This window comes from Bos indicus, chromosome X, assembly GCF_029378745.1.
Source record: "Bos indicus isolate NIAB-ARS_2022 breed Sahiwal x Tharparkar chromosome X, NIAB-ARS_B.indTharparkar_mat_pri_1.0, whole genome shotgun sequence".
Lineage (NCBI taxonomy): Eukaryota > Metazoa > Chordata > Mammalia > Artiodactyla > Bovidae > Bos > Bos indicus.
Genome location: NC_091789.1, coordinates 105,257,182 through 105,282,750, shown reverse-complemented (window position 1 = coordinate 105,282,750; position 25,569 = coordinate 105,257,182). Strand labels below are relative to the sequence as shown.

The 25,569-nt window shown below is 41.2% G+C and overlaps 1 pseudogene; it reads left to right on the top strand.

The window, feature by feature from the left end:
- The first annotated feature begins 1,635 nt into the window (after positions 1–1,635).
- Positions 1,636–19,987, top strand: LOC139181303 (ATP-dependent RNA helicase DDX3X pseudogene; annotated as a pseudogene).
- The last annotated feature ends 5,582 nt before the right edge of the window (positions 19,988–25,569 follow it).

The window sequence follows — 25,569 nt, the reverse complement described above, 5'->3', positions numbered from 1 at the left end:
AGGTGATGCCATCTCTGGGGCCGAGTTTACCCCTTTCTGGCTCTGGCTGGCGCCCGCCTATCCCCTGCCTCCATCGGGGGATGGACCTGTCCTCAGCCTGCTAGCTCTCCTCTGGTATTTGCTCAGTCCTTTGTTCTGTGAGCGGGCCCGCAGTGCCTTAGGTTAGGGCTTTTCATGGGATAGTTCTCTCTCTCTCTCTTTTTTTCCCCTCCTCTCTCTCTCTGGCTACCCACAGTTTAGGTTGCTATATCACCTTAGCTCCCTCAGATTGCCGTCAGGGCATTCAGGCCTGGTCTTTACCCTAAGCAATGCAGCCTGCTCCTCCCTATTTAGCCACCGCTTGCTGGTGGTGGATGCGAGCATCTGGGTCACTTCTCTGCTGGGAGTTGCCGTTAGGCACGTAATCTGTGGGTTTTATTTATTTATTTATTTTTCCTCCTGGTTATGTTGTCCTCTGAGATTCCAAAACTCCCCACAGACCTGCCAGTGAGAGGGTTTCCTGGTGTTTGGAAACTTCTCCTCTTTTAAGACTCCCTTCCTGGGATGGATCTCCATCCCTAACTCTTTTTGTCTCTCTTTTTATCTTTTATATTTTGTCCTACCTCCTTTCAAAGACAATGGGCGGCTTTTTTGGGTGCTTGATGTCCTCTGCCAGCGTTCAGAAGTTATTCTGTGGAATATGCTCAACATTCAAATGTTCTTTCAATGAATTTTTGGGCGAGAAAGTGGTCTCCCTGTCCTATTCCTCTGCTATCTTAGAACCACCCTTCTATTCCTAATTTACTGATTTTTTTTTTTCATAAAAGTGTGTTAAGTTATGTTAAATGCTTTTTCTGTATCCATTGAAATTATCATGTGTTTTTCCCTTTATTTTGTTATTATGTCATATTACATTGACTGAATTTCATGTGTTGAATGGCTCTAAATTCTGATTAGTCATGGCGTGTAACCCTTTTAATATGACACTGGATTTTATTACTAGTATTTTGTTGAGAATTTTTCATCTATATTCGATAATGGTCTGTAATTTTCCTTTCTTGGAGTTCCTTTGTGTCCAGTTGGTATAGAGAGACTTAGGAAGTGTTACCTCATCTTCTATTTTTTAAACATTTGGAGAAGAATTGGTGTTATTTATATGTGTTGTAGAATTAACCAGATAAGCCATCTGATCATAGGTTTTCCTTTGTGTGTGTGTGTGTGTGTGTGTGTGTGTTTATACTATAAAAATATTTTTCTTTCTATTAATTACTTTTACAAACTCTTATGTCAAGGGCTGCCTTTTGATAGGTAGCAGTGAAGGAGCTTCTCTGTTACATTTGGAACTCTGACTCAGAAGCAGGTTTAGCTAATGATTTAGCACCAGGTTCCACACCAGGTTCACCAAGAACAGAACAGTTGCAGCCACCTTTCTGGATGCATTCTGAAGAGGCAGCCACCTTTCTGGATGCATTCTGTTTCTGAGGACAGAAGGCACTCCACAATGGGCCCTACATTGAACACATGACAGGCCACAAGGGGATGGTGGGGGACCAACTATCTGAGGCCAGCTGGGGCTCTGGACTTTTCTTTTATTAAAGTTTTTGATTACTGATTCAATCACTTGGTTATTTACCTGTTTGGATTTTTTATAGTGTAGTCACTTACCTAGAGACAGACATCCTGGAGTGTGAAGTCAGACATCCTGGAGTGTGAAGTCAATTGTGCCTTAGGAAACATTACTACAAACAAAGCTCGTGGAGGTGATGAATTCCAGCTGCTGCTGCTAAGTCGCTTCAATCGTGTCCAAATCTGTGCAACCCCATAGATGGCAGCCCACCAGACTTCCCCGCCCCTGGGATTCTCCAGGCAAGAACACTGGAGTGGGTTGCCATTTCCTTCTCCAATGCATGAAACTGAAAAGTGAAAGTGAAGTTGCTCAGTTATGCCTGACTCTTAGCGACCCCATGGACTGCAGCCTACCAGGCTCCTCTGTCCATGGATTTTCCAGCCAAGAGTACTGGAGTGGGGTGCCATTGCCTTCTCCGGAATTCCAGCTAAGCTATTTCAAATCCTAAAAGATGATGCTGTTTGAGTGCTGCACTCAATATGTCAGCAAATATGGAAAACTCAGCAGTGGCCATAGGACTGGAAAAGGTCAGTTTTCATTCCAATCCCAAAGAACAGCAATGCCAAAGAATGTTCAAACTACCATACAGCTGCTAATTTTACATGCTAGAAAGGTTATGTTTAAAATCTTTCCAGCTAGGCTTCGGCAGTACATGAACCGAGAACTTCCAGATGTACAAGGTGGGATTAGACAAGGCAGAGGAACCAGAGATCAAATTGCCAATATTCCTTGGGTCATGGATAATGCAAGGGAATTCCAGAAAAACGTCTACTTTACTGGCTACACGAAAGCCTTAGACTGTGTGGATCACAACAAACTGTGGAAAATTCTTAAAGAGATGGAAATACCAGACCACCGTACCAGCCTCCTTCAAAATCTTTATGCAGGTCAAGAAGCTACAGTTAGAACCAGACATGGGACAGTGGACTTGTTCCAATTTGGGAAAGAGTACGTCAAGGCTGTATATTGTCACCTTGCTTATTTAACTTAAATGCAGAGTACATCATGCGAAATGCTGGGCTGAATGAAGCACAAGTTGGAATCAAGTTTGCTGGGAGAAATATCAGCAACTTCAGTTATGCAGTTGATACCACTCTAATGGCAGAGAGCAAAGAGGAACTAAAAAGCCTCTTGATGAAGGTGAAAGAGGAAAGTGAAAAAGCTAGCTTAAAACTCAACATTCAGAAAACTAAGATCATGGCATCTGGTCCCATCACTTCATGGCAAATAGGTGGGGGAAAAGTGGAAACAGTGACAGATTTTATTTTCTTGGACTCCAAAATCACTGTGGATGTTGACTGCAGACATGAAATTAAAAGACACTTGTTCCTTGGAAGGAAAGCTATGAAAAACCTAGACAGCATATTAAAAAGCATAGATATCACTTTGCTGACAAAGGTCCATATAGATAGAGCTATGGTTTTTCCAGTAGTCATGTACAGATGTGAGAGATGGACCATTAAGAAGGCTGAGCACTGAAGAATTGATGCTTTTGAATTGTGGTGCTAGAGAAGACTCTTTAGAGTCCTCTTGGACAGCCAGGAGATCAAACCAGTCAATCCTAAAGGAAATCAACCCTGAATATTCATTGGAAGGACTGATCCTGAAGCTAAAACTCCAAGACTTTGGCCACCTGATGTGAAGAGCTGAATCACTGGAAAAGACCCTGATGCTGGGAAAGATTGAGGGCAGGAGGATAGGGGACGACAGGAAAAGATGGTTGGATGGCATCACTGGCTCAATGGAAATAAACTTGGGCTAACTCTGGAAGATACTGAAAGACAGGGAATCCTGGTGTGCTGCAGTTCATGGGGTCACAAAGAGTAGGAGACAACTTAGCTACTGAACAACAACAACAGTTTATATATCATACAATTTACCCATTTAAAGTGTACAATTTAATGGTCTAGTAACACCACAGAGTCATACAACTATTACCTACAATCAACTTTAGAACGTTGTTATAAACACAAAAAATAAATCTTGTACCCTTTGGCTGTCACTCTCCCAAAACTCCACTGCCCTCCCCCAGCCCTAGGCAACAACTAATCTGCTTTATGTCTTTATTGATTTGCCAATTCTGGAGATTTCAGAAAAATAAAATATAATAATATAATATTTGGTCTTTTGACTGGCTTCTTTCACTTAGCATTATGTTTTTAAAATTCATCATGTTGTAGCAGATATCAACCATTTTTCTTTTTATGACTGAGTAATATTCCATTGTATGGATACACCATATTTGTCCATTCATCAGCTGATGGACATTTGTTTCCACTTTGGGCTAGTATGAATATTGCTGACATGAATATTCATATACAAGTTTTTGTGTTGACTTGTGTCTTTATTTCTCTTGGATATATGCTTGAAGTTGGGATTGCTGAATCAAATGTTAAGTCTGTGTTTAACTTTTTAAGTTCAATTAGGTCCCATTTGTTTATTTTTGTTTTTATTTCCATTACTCTAGGAGGTAGAGCAAAGAGGATCTTGCTGCGATTTAGGTCAAAGAGTGTTCTGCCTATGTTTACCTCTAAGAGTTTTACACTTCCTGGCCTTATGTTTAGGTCTTTACTTGTGTTTAACTTTTTGAGGAAAGACCAGAATGTTTTCCAAAGTGGCCACATGTAACTTCTGATTTCTGCATATCCTTGCCAACACTTGTTTCTATCTGAGTTTGATAATGGCCATCCTAGCTGGGGTGAACTGATATCTCATTGTCATTTTTATTTGCATTTCCCTGAAGGATAATGATCTTGAGCATCTTTTCATGTACTTATGTGACATCTCTATACCTTCTTTGGAGAAATGTTTATTCAGATCCTTTACCCTTTGCCTTTAGTTTTGAAAGATGGTTTTGCAGGATGTAAAATTCTGGGTAATATTTTTTTTCTTCTGCCACTTTATTTTTTTGGTCTCACCACATAGCATGTGGGATCCTAGCTTTCCCTGACAAGGGATTGAACCTGAACCCCCTGCTTTGGAAGCATAGAGTCCTAACCACTGGACCACTAGGGAAGTCTCTCTTCTGCCCCTTTAAATAAATCATGTCACCACCCTCTGGCCTTCATTATTGCTGATGAGAAGTCACTATGATTCTGTTATATATGATGTGGTTCCCTTTTCCCTGATAAGTCGTTTTTCTCTTGTGGCTTTCAGGATTTTCTCTTGACTTTGAATAGTTTGAATATGATATGTTTAGGTATAGAGTTCTTTGTGTTTATCCTATGGAGAATCCATTGAAATTATCATATATATAGATTAATGTTTTTCATCAAGTTTGGAATGGTTTAGCCATTATTTCTAAAATGATTTTTCTGCACCTTTCTTTCCTTCTGTCCAATTTCCACAGTCCTAAAGAAGTTGGTGGGACTCTTAATGTTTGGTTGGCTTTGTTTTTTTGCAATTTTGTCAGTCTTAACATTGTTTTTTGAGGAACAGATTTGTTGATCTTCTCACTAACTCATTTTGGAAGTCCGATGTCTACAGTAGCTCATTTTAATACCTAATGCTTCTGTGTCAAGGGCTAACAGCAAACAATACTTTGGTCACCTTATGCGAAGAACTGACTTGTTGGGAAAGACCCTGATGCTGGGAAAGACAGAAGGCAGAAGGAGAGGGGGACGACAGAGGATGAGATGGTTGGATGGCATCTCTGACTCGATGGATGTGAGTTTGAGCAAGCTCCGGGAGTTGGTGATCGACAGGGAAGTCTGGCAGGCTGCAGTCCATAGGGTTGCAAATAGTCGGACATGACTGAGTGACTGAACTGAACTGAATAGCAAACAGCTGAAAACAGAAGGCAAGTGTTCCTGAGAAATAGCTGCTTGTTAAAAATTTTTAAAGGGTACTTGAACTGAATTGCCCACTGAATAAAACCTATCCTCTAACAAATCATAGTGGTAAGGAATATTTACTTGTACGATGTGGAAATTCTTCACCAGCTGAACTAGTGTAATCATCTTACTAAAAGTCCTATAGTTCTAAGTTGTTAATCATGTTGACTATAAATAACACTTTGCACAACAAAGTTGAATTGCACATAAATTGTCCATAAGAAACAACAAGCTAAATGACTAAAGTAGACTTGTGTCTATTTCCTTTCTTCTTTACCTGTGTCTTGAAATCATTTACAAAAAGCATTTATCAAGAAGTGACATATGTGAAAGTGGTCTAAGAATAATAAAAAAAATCATAACTAATACATGTAGTACAGATTTTCAACTTCTTCAATGCTGATGTTTCATAGTGTTTTTAATCATTTTAAATGAGGTATTTTCTCATTTGACACCAGGGCACATCTGCCTGCCTATATACAAAAATAGAATAACAGGGACAGTGTTGAAGTGGATAATTTGCGTTTAAATAATGTCCACCTCTGATTTATCTTTGTTTCTTTCTTCCATGCAGGTCCCTTATTCCTCTCTGTTTGACATATTAGTTCTTTAGAATCACTTCTCCCTTTCTTTAAACTCAATACATTAATGTTTGCTTCTCTAGTTTCTAATCTACAGTATAGTATCTAATTAAAATTCATTATTAGGTGTATACAATTTATTATTGTTGTGTCTGACTCTTTTGCAACCCCCTGGACTATATAGCCTGCTGGGCTCCTCTGTCCATGGGATTGCCCAGGCAAGAATACTGGAGTGGGTGGCTATTTCCTTCTCCAGGGGATCTTCCTAACCCAGGAACAAAACCCACTTCTCCTGCATTGGCAGGCGGATTCTTTACCACTGAGCCACCGGGGAAGCTTAATGTACTAACTATACTAGGGACAGTAAATTCACTAGTTCAAGCCAAACATCAATTGAATATATATTCCAAGTTTTCTTGTGGAGCTCAGAGTCCATCTAGTAAGGGAAACAACCTCAAAGAGTTGATAAGAGTTGTTTTAGTGCATGTGTGCACAAGATGCCATGGGAACCCAGAAAGTGAGTCATTAATTCTGTTGAAGGAAATTTATATGTGAGCTTCAAATCTGAGTGCAATATCATAGACTTTGATGTGGGCAAAGGACACTTTCAGGCAGAGAGAACAACTTGAGCTCAGTTTTAGAAGCATCAAACTGCTTGGCATTTTTGCTAAACCCAGAACAGTCTGGTTCTAATATACAGCATAAAACACAGTGGGCCATCAGAACTGGAATGGAGACTGGGAGAGGAAGAGGAAGGAAGTGGTGGAAAGGGAGACTGTAGATATTGGTTTTAGCCAGACTGTGAAACCCTCAGAAGGCATGCTAAAGAGTAATGACAGCTCTATGAAAAAACTTATGAGGTGTGTAGGTAAAGGAGTGTGGACTGGACCTTGTGAGCCTCAGAGAGATGTGTTTTAAAGGTGCTGAGGCAGAGAGGGATGGAAGAAGTGACCAACTGAGAGATGATGAATTACACAAAGTCTGAGAGGAAAAACAGTGTGGATTAATGAGTGGTGGAACCTTACAGGGAAATAGGTCAATGATGAAGGTCTTGGTACACTTCCGGGCTGAGGAAAATAGCTGGATGTCGTGACTGAGAAAACAGGAGAGACATGCACAAGGATGATGGTGATGTTTCTAATTCTGCCATCTTGGTGTGGAAAGATCAGTCAGTTCAGATCAGTCGCTCAGTCGTGTCCGACTCTTTGCGACCCCATGAATCGAAGCACGCCAGGCCTCCCTGTCCATCAACAACTCCCGGAGTTCACTCAAATTCACATCCATCGAGTCGGTGATGCCATCCAGCCATCTCATCCTCTGTCATCCCCTTCTCCTGTCCCCAATCCCTCCCAGCATCAGAGTCTTTTCCAGTGCATCAACTCTTCGCATGAGGTGGCCAAAGTACTGGAGTTTCAGCTTTAGCATCAGTCCTTCCAAAGAACACCCAGGACTGATCTCCTTTAGAATGGACTGGTTGGATCTCCTTGCAGTCCAAGGGACTCTCAAGAGTCTTCTCCAACACCACAGTTCAAAAGCATCAATTCTTTTTTTTTTTAAATTTATTTATTTTAATTGAAGGCTAACTAGCTTTACAATATTGTAGTGGTTTTTGCCATACATTGACATGAATCAGCCATGGGTGTACATGTTTTCCCCATCCTGAACCCCCTTCCCACCTCCCTCCCTATCCCATCCCTCAGGGTCTTCCCAGTGCACCAGCCTTGAGCACCCTGTCTCATGCATCGAACCTGGACTAGTGATCTATTTCCAATATAATAATATACATGATTCAGTGCTATTCTCTCAAATCATCCCATCCTTGCCTTCTCCCACAGAGTCCAAAAGTCTGTTCTTTACATCTGGGTCTCTTTTGCTATCTCACAGATAGGGTCATCATTACTATCTTTCTAAATTCTCTATATATATGTCTTAATATACTGTATTGGTGTTTTTTTTTTCTGACTTACTTCACTATGTATAATAGGCTCCAGTTTCATCCACCTCATTAGAACGGATTCAAATGCATTCTTTTTAATAGCTGAGTAATATTCCATTGTGTATATGTACCACAGAAAAGCATCAGTTCTTCAGCGCTCAGCTTTCTTTATAGTCCAACTCTCACATCCATACATGACTACTGGAGAAACCATAACTTTGACTAGATGGATCTTTGTTGGCAAAGTAATGTCTCTGCTTTTTAATATGCTTTCTAGGTTGGTCATAACTTTTCTTGCAAGAAACAAGCATCTTTTAATTTCATGGCTGCAGTCATCATCTGCAGTGATTTTGGAGCTCCCAAAATAAAGTCTCTTACTGTTGCCGTAGTTTCCCCATCTATTTGCCATGAAATGATGGGACAGGATTCCATGATCTTAGTTTTATGAATGTTGAGTTTTAAGCCAACTTTTTCATACTCCTCTTCAGCTCAGCACATATATTTTTGAATAAATATTGAGATATGAAAAAAATACAAGGGAAAGTCCAGCCATTTTTGAGGAAGTTTGGTCTCCAGGTCCAGAATTTTTAAAGTATTGGACTTCCCTGGTAGTGCAATGGTTAAGAATACACCTACCAATGCAGAGGATATGCGTTCAATCCCTGGTCCAGGAAGACCCCACATGCCATGATGCTACTAAGCTTGTGTGCCACAAGTACTGAGCCCACTCGCCTGAGAAGAAGCCATTGCAATGAGAAGCCTGCACATCATAACCAGAGAGTAGCCCCCACTAGCCGCAACTAGCAAAAGCCCATGTGCAGCAACAATGACCCAGTGCAGCCAAAAAATAAATGAATAAATGCAAATAATAAAGTATTAAAGATGTGATTTCAGCACCCCTGTTTATAATGTTTGAAACCTCATGAAAAAGAGAGAATCAAAAGAAATAATTTTTTCTTTCCCCCTTCTCAACCATTGGTCTCATTTTCCCTCAGCCAGGCCTGCAGATTCTGTTCTCACACTGTCTCTCCATCCCTTCCTTTCCTACTGCCATCTACTTCAGATTCTCCTCCCCTTTTGCCCCAGTACATCTTCTGCCTCCATCTCAATCCACTAGACTCTAGCAAGACTATTTTTGGAATTTTGTTTCTGCTAATATAGTCAGTGGTTTGCTTTCAAAAACCAGATATAAAAGTGCTTCCTCCCAGAAGTCAACTATGTGCTTGACATCATGATAAGTTCTGGCATTCAAGACCTCTAACCACACAATTTACAAGCTTCAACGACTTGAGTCTTTACCCAAAGACCCATTGGAAGCCATGATAGACTCCAAGGTCAGGAGTGACAAGACTGAAATAAATCACTGATTCAAAATCAGAAGAAAGCAGAGTGGAGACAGAGACCAGCTAAGCAGTTTTTACAGGGGACAGAGGGTGCAAACCTGGGCTAAGGTGGGGATAGTGGCAATGAAGAGAAGTAAACATATTAAAGGGCCTTGAAGGGACTTCCCTGGCATCCCAGTGGTTAAGACTCGATGTTTCCAATGCACGGGTGCAGGTATGATCCCTGGTTGGGGAACTAGGATTCCACATGGCATGCAATGTGGCCAAAAAATTTTTTTTTTTAATGAGCTATAAGGAAGTAAAACCAGTCTGCCTTGGCTGATGGATTGGACTGAAGCAGGAGGCAGGACTGAGAAAGAGAGAAGTACCAAGACCAACTCCTATGTTTTTGACTGCATAATAGATAGTTTTCCCATTCACATATTAAACTTGAGATGACCTTGAGGCAACCAAGAGGAATTGTCAAATTGGCAACTAGATTTCTAGGTCTGGAGCTCCAATGAGAAATCTGTGCCAAAAAAAGTCAACCAGGGGTTACTGAACAAACCAGAGAAGAAAAGGGGCCTAAGACTGAGCCTGAAGGAATTCTAAACATTCTAAAACATTGAATAACTAGCCAGAGGAGGGTAAGCTTCTCATGACAATGGCAGTAACTCAGAATACTTGAAGCTTACTCCACATCATGCAATGGGTTTCTATCTATAGCTAGCTAGCTAGCTGTATTACATGATTTAATTCTTACAACAACCTTGCAGTGTAGGTACTATTAGGGTCATGGATATACAAAGCCCAGTCTCCCGAGTGCTGAGATCTTAAAGTGCAGCAGTGAAATGAGAGGAGAGCCAAGCAGGAGGTGATATCATCAAAGCTGAAAGAACAGAGAGTTTGAAGGCAGAAGCTGTCAACAGTGTAAACACTACTGCAAGGTCAATTAGGTGAGACATTGAAAATGTCTCCTGGATTCAAGAATGCAGAAACCATTAACACGTTTTGAAAGAGCTGTTTAGGTAGCAGTGCTGGGTTGGAACCCAGAGTGGACTGTGCTGAGAATGAATAGGAGATGACAGCAGGAAGGGAACAAGTACAGACAACTCCACCAAGAAGTCGGGCTGTGAGGAGCGGGCAGAGAAACTGGTGACAGCGGGACCAGGGTGTGACCAGGATGTCTGACAGGAGGACACAAGAGCAAGCTGGAATCCAGCCAGGCTCTGCATTCTGGATGATAATGTGGGCCTGGGCCTGCAGGCTGAAGGCAGGGGTGCTTTTTACAATGTGGTCAGCCCCCCTTTCTGCAATTCCTCCATCTGGAGGGGCACCTTCTGATTCCCATAAGGGAGTTGAAGGTAAAGCTGTGCTAGATGAGGCTGTGACTCAATGGGACTTTAAAGAGAGACATTTAACTATGCTGAATTCTTACACTGGTGAGAAAAATCTGGCTGAGAGAGTGTGGTTGAATTAACAGGAAAGAGAAATAGGGACTGATAGGGGGACCAGGACCTACACTATTGTAGCAAAATGAAGAAAAAGGGGGTGGCAGTTTCACTAACTTTTTTGTTGTTCAGTTGCTCGGTGATGTCTGACTCTTTGTGACCCCATGGACTGCCACACGCCAGGCTTCCCTGTTCTTCACCAACTCCCAGAGCTTGCTCAAACTCTTGTCTATTGAGTTGGTGATGCCATCTAGCCATCTCATCCTCTGTTGTCCCCTTCTCCTCCTGCTTTCAATCTTTCCCAGCATCAGGATCTTTTCCAATGAGTCAGCTCTTTGCATCAGGTGGCCAAAGTATTGGAGCTTCAGATTCAGTATCAGTCCTTCAGTTCAGTTCAGTTGCTCAGTCGTGTCCGACTCTTTGCCACCCCATAAATCGCAGCACGCCAGGCCTCCCTGTCCATCACCAACTCCCGGAGTTCACTCAGACTCACGGCCATCGAGTCAGTGATGCCATCCAGCCATCTCATCCTCTGTCATCCCCTTCTCCTCCTGCCCCCAATCCCTCCCAGCATCAGTCTTTTCCAGTGCGTCAACTCTTCGCATGAGGTGGCCAAAGTACTGGAGTTTCAGCTTTAGCATCATTCCTTCCAAAGAAATCCCAGGGCTGATCTCCTTCAGAATGGACTGGTTGGATGGATCTCCTTGCAGTCCAAGGGACTCTCAAGAGTCTTCTCCAACACCACAGTTCAAAAGCATCAATTCTTCACTGCTCAGCCTTCTTCACAGTCCAACTTTCACATCCATACATGACCACTGGAAAAACCATAGCCTTGACTAGACGGACCTTTGTTGGCAAAGTAATGTCTCTGCTTTTCAATATGCTACCTAGGTTGGTCATAACTTTCCTTCCAAGAAGTAAGCATCTTTTAATTTCATGGCTGCAGTCACCATCTGCAGTGATTTTGGAGCCCCAAAAAATAAAGTCTGACACTGTTTCCACTGTTTCCCCATCTATTTGCCATGAAGTGATGGGACTGGATGCCATGATCTTCATTTTCTGAATGTTGAGCTTTAAGCCAACTTTTTCACTCTCCACTTTCACTTTCATCAAGAGGCTTTTTAGCTCCTCTTCACTTTCTGCCATAAGGGTGGTGTCATCTGCATATCTGAGGTTATTGATATTTCTCCTGGCAATCTTGATTCCAGCTTGTGTTTCTTCCAGCCCAGCATTTCTCATGATGTACTCTGCATATAAGTTAAATAAACAGGATGATAATATACAGCCTTGATGTACTCCTTTTCCTATTTGGAACCAGTAGTTTGAGCATTCTTTGGCATTGCCTTTCTTTGGGATTAGAATGAAAACTGACCCTCAGCTTCAGCATCAGTCCTTAGGTGGGATAAAAATCACCTTGTAGAAAAAACTTTATGGTTTTGTTAATTGCCTGCTGGGGTGAGACAAGTGACCTTGATGATTCCTAGGGTGTCATAGGATCACTGGGTTTTGGTCCTCATGGTTGCCCTTGAGATGTTGCCATCACTGTCTCTGTGACCCTTGTGCTGCCTCCCACCTATGCCTGGGGCCCAGGAAGGTTTGGGACAGTGCCTCTGATCATCTCTGTAAAAATGAACATGTAGCCACTCCTCCTTGAGTCCTGCTCTTCCTTCATGCATAGCTAGGAAGAACTCACGTTCTCTCTTCTGTGGGGCCATAGACTTTTCTCTCTCCCTTCCTCCATGCCCAGCCTAGGGGAGGAGCCCATGGAGCACTGCTCTTTCCTCTGCTTTTCCAAGATGTTTTATCTAAGTTCTCATACTTCTGTATCAGCTAGCTTTTGCTGTGTAATAGTATCTTAAAATCCACATTTATTATTGCTCATAGCTCTTCCATGGTGGCTCAGATGGTAAAGAATCTGCCTCCAATGCAGGAGACCCGGGTTTAATCCCTGGGTCGGGAAGATCCCCTGGAGAAGGGAATGGCTACCCACTTCAGTATTCTTGCCTGGAGAGTTTCCTGGACAGAGGAGCCTGGCGTGCTACAATCCATGGGGTCACAAAGAGTCGGACACGACTGGGCAACTAACACTACTACTACAACATAGTATGGGTCAGCTTGGTGGTTCTCCTGATTTAGGTCAACTCAAACGGGGCTGGAGCATGTCCAGCCATCCTGCGTGGCATGTGGGATCTTAGTTCCCCAACCAGGAGTTGAACCTGGGCCCCCTGCAGTGGAAGCACAGAGTACTAACCACTGGACTGCCAGGGAAGTCCCTGTCACATCTTTGCAAAGCACACTTCTCAGACCAGCAGCACCCAGGAACTTACTGGAAATGTAGGTGCTCAAGTCCCACTCTAGGCCTAATGAATGAATTTCTGGTTTTTGGCAAGATCACCTGGTGGTTTATGTGTACACTATAGTTTGAGAAGCACTGATCTAAGATATCCTCCCTCACCTGTGTGGCGTTAGCATGCTGGTTGGTCTGGGAGCCTCCGCTGGGATGGCTTACTCTCTGAGCCATGTGGCTAGCCCAGGTTTCTTCACACAGTGATCCCAGAGTTCCCAAGGGCAGAAAAAGGGCAATCCCCATGGTGGAAGCATTTTTTTCAAGACTTTGCTCATATCATATTTGTTAATGTCATCTTGGCCAATGCAAGTCACAAGGCCATCCTAGAGTCAGTGTGTGAAGGCACTACCAAAGGACATGGAAAGAGGAGGGGGAGATTTTGTGGTTGTTTTAAAATACCTACCATACTCTCCAGTACCAGAGTTTAGGCTTTTGGAAGGAGACACCAGCGACCTTGTACATTCTGTCTAGCCACATCCCTCCCTACCAGTGAGCGCAGAGCTCCCTACTTGATTAAAAAAGGGGAGAAAGGAAAAGTGAAAACATAAATAAAAAGTTATAGATTAATATTGGAAAATAATATCCTTGCAAAGGAGAAGATGGGTACAGAAGTAAGTGGATACATGGGTCTGATAGTTGAAAAGTGAGGTTGTCCAGCCATTTCACTTTCTCTATGAAGGAGGAGGTAAGATCATCTGTTTAGAATGGAGAGGCATGTGGAGGGCAAAGAGGGATAACAGAGTAGACCTCTATCCAGAGAAGGTTTTAAATAAACACAATTAATTTGAGGCTGGAACTGGATGGACATGAAAAACATAGGCTATTGGGGACCATTTGAGGTGATGATTATGACTTTATCTTGATGATAATCTGTCCTTTGGGAAAACTTCTTGCAATACTGTTTGTGGGCGCACAGTTCAGTTCAGTTGCTCAGTAGTGTCCGACTCTTTGCGACCCCATGAACCGCAACATGCCAGGCCTCCCTGTCCATCACCAACTCCCGGAGTCCACCCAAACCCATGTCCACTGTGTCGGTGATGCCATCCAACCATCTCATCCTGTGTCATCCCCTTCTCCTCCTGCCCCCAAGCTTTCCCAGCATCAGGGTCTTTTCAAATGAGTCAGCTCTCCGCATCAGGTGGCGAAAGTATTGGAGTTTCAGCTTCAACATCAGTCCTTCCAATGAACACCCAGGACTGATCTCCTTTAGGATGGACTGGTTGAATCTCCTTGCAGCTCAAGGGACTCTCAGAAGTGTTCTCCAACACCACAGTTCAAAAGCATCAATTCTTCGGCACTCAGCTTTCTTTATAGTCCAACTCTCACATCCATACATGACTACTGGAAAAACCATAGCGTTGACTAGATGGACCTTTGTTGGCAAAGTAATGTCTCTGCTTTTTAATATGCTGTCTAGGTTGGTCATAACTTTGCTTCCAAGGAGCAAGCCTCTTTTAATTTCATGGCTGCAATCACCATCCACAGTGATTTTGGAGCCCAGAAAAATAAAGTCAGCCACTGTTTCCCCATCTATTTGCCATGAAGTGATGGGACCAGATGCCATGATCTTCGTTTTCTGAATGTTGAGCTTTAAGCCAACTTTTTCACTCTCCTTTTTCACTTTCATCAAGAGGCTCTTTAGTTCTTCTTCACTTTCTGCCATAAGGGTGGTGTCATCTGCATATCTGAGGTTATTGATATTTCTCCCAGAAATCTTGATTCCAACTTGTGCTTCTTCCAGCCCAGCGTTCCTCATGATGTACTCTGCATATAAGTTAAATAAGCAGGGTGACAATATACAGCCTTGACGTACTCCTTTTCCTATTTGGAACCAGTCTATTGTTCCATGTCATGGAAAGGACAAAAGCTGGGTTTGTCGCTAAGTGAATAATGAAAAGACAGAGGGCCAGAAACTTTAGATTATTGGTAGAAATGTTATAAAAAATAATGGTCTGGGAGTCTCTTAGCTGAATATGAAAAAATTAAGAAAGTGGGGGTAGTGGTCAATGAAATTGGAAAATAGGATTTGAACCAGTGTCTGAAAGGAAAGGGAATTGTGTGCAAGAAACAGGATGCTTGAGCTAGTGATTTCAGAGGTGGAGTCATTTCTCTGATGAAAAAGACCACAGCAGAAGAACTTTGGAGATGTTCTCACTTATCCAGTCTGCACACCTTCCCCTGGTGGAGATGAGTAGTTTTGCTTTCCATCCTCGTTAATCTTAAGACACTTGGAGAAAAGGGACTGTTCATTATCCTCCTGAAACAGGGTAAAAATTAGCCTTCTTAGTTCCTTTTTGGATTTCAGGCCCTCAAAGCTTAATCTGCCTCTTGGACTTCCTGCCACTTTTTCATGCATCCTTGAGTACATGTTCCTCCTTATGGGTTCTGTTAAACACTGAGCTTCTGATAAATTCCACCATCCTACCACTCTGGTTCTATAAATGTATTTTGCCCACGTGTGTCAAAATAGGCTAGGTTATGCTGTGCTAACAAAGGACCCCAAAATCTCAGGCACTAAAACTTATCTGCATTTTACAAATGAGTAAACTGAGGAACACAAGGGTAATGATAGCAATATAAAAAATGTGAATGGCATGCTCCGTATTTTTCCAAAATAGCTCCGGGTCACTGTTTTATATACTCTGTCAAAACAAAAGCATCATTAGAGCCACAGTTCTCCTGTGAGAGGGCCTTCGTGTTGAACCCAACACATTAGCTCAGCAGCGGAAGACTCCTAGTTCTCCGTACTCTTCAGGGATGAGTCGTGTGGCAGTGGAAAAGGCACTTGGGCTAAACCAGCAGTTTGCTTGCCTAGACCCAAACTCATCAGATAATCAGAATGGAGGAAGTATAGCCAGCAAAGGGTGCTATATTCCTCCTCACCTAAGGACCAGAGAAGCTACTAAAGGATTCTATGATAAAGACAGTTCAGGGTGGAGTTCTAGTAAAGATAAGGAAGCATACAGCAGTTTTGGTTCCCATAGTGATTCAAGAGGGAAGTCTAGTTTCTTCAGTGATCGTGGAAGTGGATCAAAGGGAAGGTTTGGTGATTGTGGATGAAGTGACTATGACAACTTTGGCAGTCGTGGTGGCAGAGGTGGCTTTGGCAAATATGAGCATGGAAATAGTCGCTGGTGTGACAAATCAGATGAAGATGATTGGTCAAAGCCACTCTCACCAAATGAATGCTTGGAACAAGAACTTTTCTGGAGGCAACACTGGGGTTAACTTTGAAAATTTTGAGGACATTCCAGTTGGAGCAACAGGCAACAATGGTCCTCCACACAGTGAAAGTTTCAGTGATGTTAGATGGGAGAAATTATTATGGGAAACATTGAGCTTACTCATCACACTCACCCAACTCCAGTGCAAAAGCATGCTATTCCTATTATCAAAGAGAAGAGTGACCTGATGGCCTGTCCCCAAACAGGGTCTGGGAAAACTGCAGCATTTCTCTTGCCCATCTTGAGTCAGATTTATTTTGTGGGTCCAGGCCAGGCTCTGAGGGCCATGAAGGAAAATGGAAGATATGGGTGCTGCAAACAATACCAAATCTCTTTGGTGTTAGTGCCAACTAGAGAATTGGCCATATAGATCTATGAGGAAGCCAGGAAATTTTCATACCAATCTAGAGTTTGTCCTTGTGTGGTTTATGGTGGTGCTGATATTGGTCAGCAAATTTTAGACTTAGAACGTGGATGCCATTTGTTAGTTACCACTCTAGGAAGTCTAGTGGATATGATGGAAAGAGGGAAAATTTGATTAGACTTCTGCAAATAGTTGGTGTTAGGTGAAGCTGATCAGATGTTGGATATGGGGTTTGAATCTCAAATACATAGAATCATTGAACAAGATATGCCACCAAAGGGAGTTCACCACACTATGAAGTTTAGTGCTACCTTCCCTAAGGAAATACAGATGCTTGCTCATGATTTCTTGGATGAATATATCTTTTTGGCCATAGGAAGAGTTGGCTCTCCCTCTGAAAACATCACACAGAAAGTAGTTTGGGTGGAAGAGTCAGACAAACAGTCATTTCTGCTTGACCTTCTAAATGCAACAGGCAAAGATTCACTGACCTTATTGTTTGTGGAGACCAAAAAGGGTGCAAATTCTCTAGAGGATTTCTTATACCATGAAGGATATGCTTGTACCAGTTTCCATGCAGACCAATCTCAGAGAGATAGAGAAGAGGCACTTTACCAGTTCTGCTCAGGTAAAAGCCCGATTCTCATGGCTACAATAGTAGCAGCAAGAGGACTGGACATATCAAACATGAAACATGTTATCAATTTTGACTTGCCAAGTGATATTGAAGAATATGTACATTAGTCTCTCAGTCGTGTCTGACTCTTTGCGACCCCATGGACTGTAGCCTACCAGGCTCCTCCATCCATGGGATTCTCCAGGCAAGAGTACTGGAGTGGATTGCCATTTCCTTCTCCAGGGGATCTTCCTGACCCAGGGATTGAACCTGGGTCTCCCGAATTCCAGGCAGATGCTGTAACCACTGAGCCACCAGGGAAGCCCGTGGACATATCAAACATGAAACATGTTATCAATTTTGACTTACCAAGTGATATTGAAGAATATGTACATTTTATTGGCTGTATAGGATGTGTAGGATACCTTGGCCTTGCCACTTCATTCTTTAATGAGAGGAACATAAATATTACCAAGGGTTTGTTGGATCTTCTTGTTGAAGCTAAACAGGAAGTGCCATTTTGGTTACAAAACATGGCTTATGAATACCACTACAAGGGTAGCAGTCATGGATGATCCAAAAATAGTAGATTCAGTGGAGGATTTGGTGCCAGAGACTATCGACAGAGTAGTGGTGACAGCAGTTCCAGCTTCAGCAGCAGCCACACCAGCAGCAGCCACAGTGCTGGAGGCGGCCATGGAAGCAGCAGAGGGTTTGGTGGAGGTGCCTATGGAGGCCTTTACAACAGTGATAAATATGGAGGAAATTATAACTCCCAGGGGGTTGACTGGTAGGGTAACTGAACCTACTTTGCAGTAGGTCACCCTGCCAAACAAGCTAATATGGAAACCACATGTAACTTAGCCAGACTATACCTTGTGTAGCTTCAAGAACTCACATTACCAACTGAGATTCTCCAATGAATTTTTTTTAAGGGAGCTCAAGGTCACATGGAGAGTCAAATGGAACAATCAGCAGCCATATTCATAAGGTGGTTTGAAGACTTCATTGCTGTAGTTTGGATTAACTCCCCTCCCAACCTCCATCCCAAACTGCATTTATAATTTGTGACTGAGGATCATTTGTTTGTTAATGTACTGTGCCTTTAACTTTATACATCTTTTTATTTTGATGTCCTCTTGGCTCAGTAATACTCAAGATATCAATTGTTTTTGACAAAATAAATTTAATGAACTTGGGCTAAAATCAAACCTTGGCACACAGGTGTGATACAGCTTAACAGGAATCATCAATTCATCCATAAATATTATAAGGGAAAAACCTATGCATTAGCCCCCATTAGGGTTTTTGGATATTTGCAGATTGAGGGGGAAACAGACAACAAATGTCTTTGAAGCATATTAATGGAATTAGTTTCTAATGTGGCGAACTATGTTAAGGTTCTGATTTGTTCACTCTATCCTGGATAGGTATTTAGAATCTGATAGTCTTTAAACAAGCCATTCCAGTCATGATGAGGTGATGTATGAATACATGCATACATTCAAAGCACTGTTTTCAAATGTAATGCAAGTAAATACAGCAATTCCTTTTTCAGTGTTTAGGCAGATCATTAATTATGAGCTAGCCAAATGTGGGCATAATATTACAGGGAAAGTTTAAAGGTCTGATAACTTGAGATAGGGTTTTAGGAGAATTCATCTACTTAAGACTTTTTAAATGCCTGCCATAAGTGAAATTGAAGTGGTAGAATGGCTGACCACAGCAATGACCAGCCCTCATCAGGGCCCTGAATGATTTTCGGTCTAATAACGCATGCTAGTGTTGATGTTAGGAGAAGGCAATGGCAACCCACTCCAGTACTCTTGCCTGGAAAATCACATGGATGGAGGAGCCTGGTGGACTGCAATCCATGGGGTTGCTAAGAGTCAGACACGACTGAGCGACTTCAATTTCACTTTTCACTTTCATGCATTGGAGAAGGAAATGGCAACCCACTCCAGTGTTCTTGCCTGGAGAATCTCAGGGACGAGGGAACCTGGTGGGCTGCCATCTATGGGGTCGCACAGAGTTGGACATGACTGACGCGACTTAGCAGCAGCAGCAATGTTGATGTTTTTTGGTCAAGAGGGTATGAACAGGAAGAATTAAATTCAGCAGGCTTTCTTTTAAATGCTGATTCATATTACCCTGTTCAAGCTGTGTTGAGATGCTAAACTGGCTTACTATAGACTTTGTAAAAACGGTTCCAGAAGAGTAACAAACTGAAATCTTTGAGATCACACAGGTTGGAAATATATACATAACTGCACAAGGTGTCAATTCTGCTACACAGTGCAGTTTTAGTCAGTTTTAGTTGCATGGGTTTCCATTGTATTTATAGTCTGTTTATGCTAAATCTGGCCAAAGATGAGCATTGTCCACCACTAAAATGCCTCTGCCACTTTTGAATTCTGTGCTAATTTTGTGGCCAGAATGTGGTGATCAAAATGCTCAATCTTTTAACAGTGGCATAAGAAGATGGCAAAAATTTCCTAAAGTGCAATAGATTTTCAAGTGTATTGTGCCTTGTTCTAAAACTTTTATTAAGTAGGTGCACTTGACAGTATTGAGGTCATTTGTTATGGTGCTATTTCAATTAGTCTAGGTTTAGGCCCTTGTACATTTTGCCCATAACTTTTTACAAAGTACTTCTTTTATTGCACATTCAGAGAATTTTATATATATATATATATATATATATATATATATATATAGATGTTTTGTGTGCATGTCCTTATACTTCCAATCTTATTTTGTCTCTTGGAGATTGTTGGACACAGCTTGTCTAGGAAGGGGATGGGACTAGATTCTAAAATCTATTTGGGACCATGGGAATTATAGTTGGGAAGAAAACTATTTGCACATGAGAGATTTCTACATAACTTTTTGCTGCTATTTTTATGTTATATTTATTGAACATTTTGACAAATGCTTATTTTTGTAAGCCTAAAAGTGATTCTTTGAAAGTTTAGAAAAGAAACTTGACCAAAAGACAGTACAAGAACATTGGCACTTGAATGTTAAATGTCACCGTATGCGTGGAATTATATATTTCAGGGTAGTGTGAGCTTTTAATGTTAAGTCATATTAAACTCTTAAGTCAAAATTAAGAAGACCTGGCACTGGCAGTGTAGCCATAAATTTCTGGTTTTAGTAAAAATAAATTTCTGGTGACTTTAAATTAAATCATGCCAAGGTTTTGATACACTTTTCTTAAGATATTAATGAAACACTTCAAAACACTGATATGAAGTGTCCGTATTCAAATATTGTGTGTTTTGTTTCATTGTGTATATTTTTTTTTTCAGTAGATGTCTGGCTCATTGCAATCCTAAAACATGTGGTTATCTTTGTTGTATTGGCATAATCAATGACTTGTACATTCAGTGATAGCATTTGAGCAAGTTTTATCAGCAAGCAGTATTTTTAGTTAATAAACAAGGTTTCAAAAATCATGTAAGAATGAATTTAAACTTGCTTAATGTAAAGATTGAACCTCAGGTCACTGTAGCTTTAGTAATTGCTTATTGTATTAGTTTAGATGCTAGCACTGCATGTGCTGTGCATCAGTTCAGTTCAGTTCAGTTGCTCAGTCATGTCTGACTCTTTGCAACCCCATGAATTGCAGCATGCCAGATCTCCCTGTCCATCACCAACTCCCAGAGTTCACTCAGACTCACGGCCATCGAGTCAGTGATGCCATCCAGCCATCTCATCCTCTGTCGTCCCCTTCTCCTCCTGCCCAGGATCCCTCCCAGCATCAGAGTCTTTTCCAATGAGTCAACTCTTCGCATGAGGTGGCCAAAGTACTGGAATTTCAGCTTTAGCATCATTCCTTCCAAAGAAATCCCAGGGCTGATCTCCTTCAGAATGGACTGGTTGGATCTCCTTGCAGTCCAAGGGACTCTCAAGAGTCTTCTCCAACACCACAGTTCAAAAGCATCAATTCTTCAGCACTCAGCCTTCTTCACAGTCCAACTCTCACATCCATACATGACCACAGGAAAAACCATAGCCATGACTAGATGGACCTTTGTTGGCAAAGTAATGTCTCTGCTTTTCAAAATATGCTATCTACTTTGGTCATAACTTTTATTCCAAGGAGTAAGCTTCTTTTATTTTCGTGGCTGCAGTCACCATCTGCAGTGATTTTGGAGCCCCAAAAAATAAAGTCTGACACTGTTTCCACAGTTTCCCCAGCTATTTCCCATGAAGTGATGGGACCAGATCCCATGATCTTTGTTTTCTGAATGTTGAGCTTTAAGCCAACTTTTTCACTCTCCTCTTTCACTTTCATCAAGAGGCTTTTCAGTTCCTCTTCACTTTCTGCCATAAGGGTGGTGTCATCTGCATATCTGAGGTTATTGATATTTCTCCCAGCAATCTTGATTCCAGCTTGTGCTTCTTCCAGCCCAGCATTTCTCATGATGTACTCTGCATATAAGTTAAATTAGCAGGGTGACAGTATACAGCCTTGACGTACTCCTTTTCCTATTTGGAACCAGTCTGTTGTTCCATGTCCAGTGCTAACTGTTGCTTCCTGACCTGCATACATATTTCTCAAGAGGCAGGTCAGGTGGTCTGGTATTCCCATCTCTTTCAGAATTTTCCACAGTTTATTGTGATCCACACAGTCAAAGGCTTTGGCATAGTCAATAAAGCAGAAAGAGATGTTTTTCTGGAACTCTATTGCTTTTTTGATGATCCAGCAGATGTTGGCAATTTGATCTCTGGTTCCTCTGCCTTTTCTAAAACCAGCTTGAACATCTGGAAGTTCACAGTTCATGTATTGCTGAAGCCTGGCTTGGAGAATTTTGAGCATTACTTTACTAGCGTGTGAGATGAGTGCATTGTGCGGTAGTTTGAGCATTCTTTGGAATTGCCTTTCTTTGGGATTGGAATGAAAACTGACCTTTTCCAGTCCTATGGCCACTGCTGAGTTTTCCGGATTTGCTAGCATATTGAGTGCAGCACTTTCACAGCATCATCTTTTAGGGTTTGAAATAGCTCAACTGGAATTCCATCACCTCCACTAGCTTTGTTCGTATTGATGCTTTCTAAGGCCCACTTGACTTCACATTCCAGGATATCTGGCTCTAGGTGAGTGATCATACCATTGTGATTATCTGGGTCATGAAGATCTTTTTTGTACAGTTCTTCTGTGTATTGTTGCCACCTCTTCTTAATATCTTCTGCTTCTGTTAGGTCCATACCATTTCTGTCCTTTATTGAGCCCATCTTTGCATAAAATATTCCCTTGGTATTTCTAATTTTCTTGAAGAGATCTCTAGTCTTTCCCCTTCCATTGTTTTCCTCTGATTCTTTGCATTGATCACTGAGGAAGGCTTTCTTATCTCTTCTTGCTATTCTTTGGAACTCTGCATTCAGATGCTTATATCTTTCCTTTTCTCCTTTGCTTTTCACTTCTCTTCTTTTCTCAGCTATTTGTAAGGCCTCCCCAGACAGCCATTTTGATTTTTTTGCATTTCTTTTCCATGGGGATGGTCTTGATCCCTGTCTCCTGTACAATGTCACGAACCTCAGACCTTTAGAACTAACACCCAAAAAAGATGTCCTTTTCATTATAGGGGACTGGAATGCAAAAGTAGGAAGTCAAGAAACACCTGGAGTAACAAGCAAATTTGGCCTTGGAATACGGAGTGAAGCAACTGAGCATATACACATGCATATATAATGTTATTATAGTTCTATTTAAAATTTGTTTTTATGTTCTCATTTTTTCTTTCTTTTCAATCATTTTTATCTGATTTGTTTTCTTGGCTTTATTCTTTATTTGGCACTCTGGTTTTGTTTTCTGTTTTGAGTTTTTATTAGTTTTGTTTATAATTGATTTAATTTTTGGTTGCTTTTGTTTGTCTTCTTGTTTTCTTACTTTTGTTTTTTAGTTCTATATTTGTTTCCTGTGTGTGTGTGTATGTACTTTTTTCAAATCTTGTTTTTGTTTGATTTTACTTTTACCATTTGCCTGCCATTTTTTCTTTAATCTCCCTATTGCTGTGATGAGTGACATTCGGGGTCTTGGTTCCCTGACCTGAAATCAGGCCTGCATGTCTAGAGTTACAGCACTGAATCCTGAATACTGGACAGCAAGATGATTCCTGGCCCCAGGGAATATTTATCCGTGATAGCTCCCACAAACACCATCATCTGAATCCAAGATCTTGCTCCTCCCAACTGCCTAAAACAAATAGTGATGGATAGCTCATGTCAAGAAAAAGCAGGACAGGAGCACAAACCCAACCATTAGCAGACAGGCTGCCTAAAGTCAAAGTAAGCTAACAGATACCCCAAATACACAACCTGACATGGACCTGCCTATCAGAGGAAAAAGACTCAACTCCACCCACCAGAAAGTAGGCACTAGTCCCTTCCATAACAAAATCTACACAAGTCACAGGACCAACCTCACCCACCTGGAGCAGAGACCAGAAGCCAGAAGAACTATGGCCATGAAGCCTGGGGAAAGAAGACCTGAAGCACAAGAAGGTAGACAAAGTGAAAATATAGAAGGATATCATGTGGACAAAGAATCAAGGTAAAAAATGATAAGACCAAGTAAAGGAAGAGGAATTAGGCAATCTGCCTGAAAAATAATTCAGAGTAATCATATTATAGATGATCCAAAATCTCAGATATAGAATGGAGAAAATGCAAAAAACAAAAATAAAGAGAAAAAACATAAAATTACCTAGGAGAAGTGAAGAAAAAAAGGGATGAACAACACAATAACTGAAATTAAAAATATACTAGAAGGAACCAATAGCAGAATAAATGAGGCAGAAGAACACATAAGTGAGTTGAAAGACAGAATGGTGGAAATAACTGCCAAGGAGCAGAATAAAGAAAAAAATAATGAAAAGAAATGAGGATATTCTCAGAGACCTTTGAGACAACATTTAAGTCACCAAGTTTTGAACTATAGGAATACTAGAAAAAGAAGAGAAATAGAAGGGTCTGAAAAAATATTTGAAGAGACCATAGCTGAAAACTTGCCTAACATGGGAAAGGAAATTGTCAAGTTCATAAATTCAAAGTGACCATATAGGATAAACAGTAAGAGAAACACACCAAGACAAATATTACTGAACCTAACAAAACTAAATACAGAAAAAATATTAAAAACAGCAAAGGAAAAGCAGCAAGTAAGATAGAAGGGAAACCCAATAAAGTTAAGACCTGATCTTTCAGCATAACATTGGCAGGCCAGAAGGGAGTGGAAGTGACAAAAGGGAAAAACCTACAACCAAGATTAGTCTACTTAGAAAGGATCTCATTTAGATTCAACAGAGAAATCAAAAGTATTACAGATAAGAAAAACCTAAGAAAACTCAGCTCCACAGAATGTGCTTTACAATAAATGCTAAAGAAATTTGTCTAGGCAGAAAAAAACAAGAGAAGGAGAGGACCTATAAAAGGAAACTGAAAACAATAAAGAAAATGGTTACATGAACACATGTATCAATAATTACCTTAAATGTAAATGGATTAAATGTTCTAACCAAAATAAACAGACTGGTTGAATGAATAGAAAAACAATACCCCTATGCATCATTTCTGTGGGATACACACTTTAGACATAGAGACACATACAAACTGAAAGTGAGGAGATGGGAAAAAGGATTCCATTACAATGGAAATCAAAAGAAAGCAGGAGTAGCAATACTCACATCAGACAAAATAGTCATTAAAATAAAAATAAAAACTATTACAAGAGAAAAGGAAGAGCACTATATAATGATCAAGGGATCAATCCAAGAAGATATAACAATTGTAAATATTTATGCACCCAGCATGTGAGCACCTCAGTACATAAGGTGAATGCTAACAGACATAAAATGGGAAATTGACGGTAACACAATAGTAGTAAAGGACTTTAACACCCCACTTCCACCAATGCAGATGGATATTTAATAAGGAAACTCAAACCTTAAATGACACATTAGACCAGAAACTGCAGAAATACAAAGGCTCATAAGAGACTATTATGAGCACCTATACCAATACTTTGGCCACCTCATGTGAAGAGTTGACTCATTGGAAAAGACTCTGATGCTGGGAGGGATTGGGGGCAGGAGGAGAAGGGGACAACAGAGGATGAGATGGCTGGATGGCATCACTGACTCGATGGACATGAGTTTGAGTGAACTCCAGGAATTGGTGATGGACAGGGAGGCCTGGCGTGCTGCAGTTCTTGGGGTTGCAAAGAGTCGGACATGACAGAGCAACTGAACTGAACTAATATACCGATAAAATGGACAATCTGGG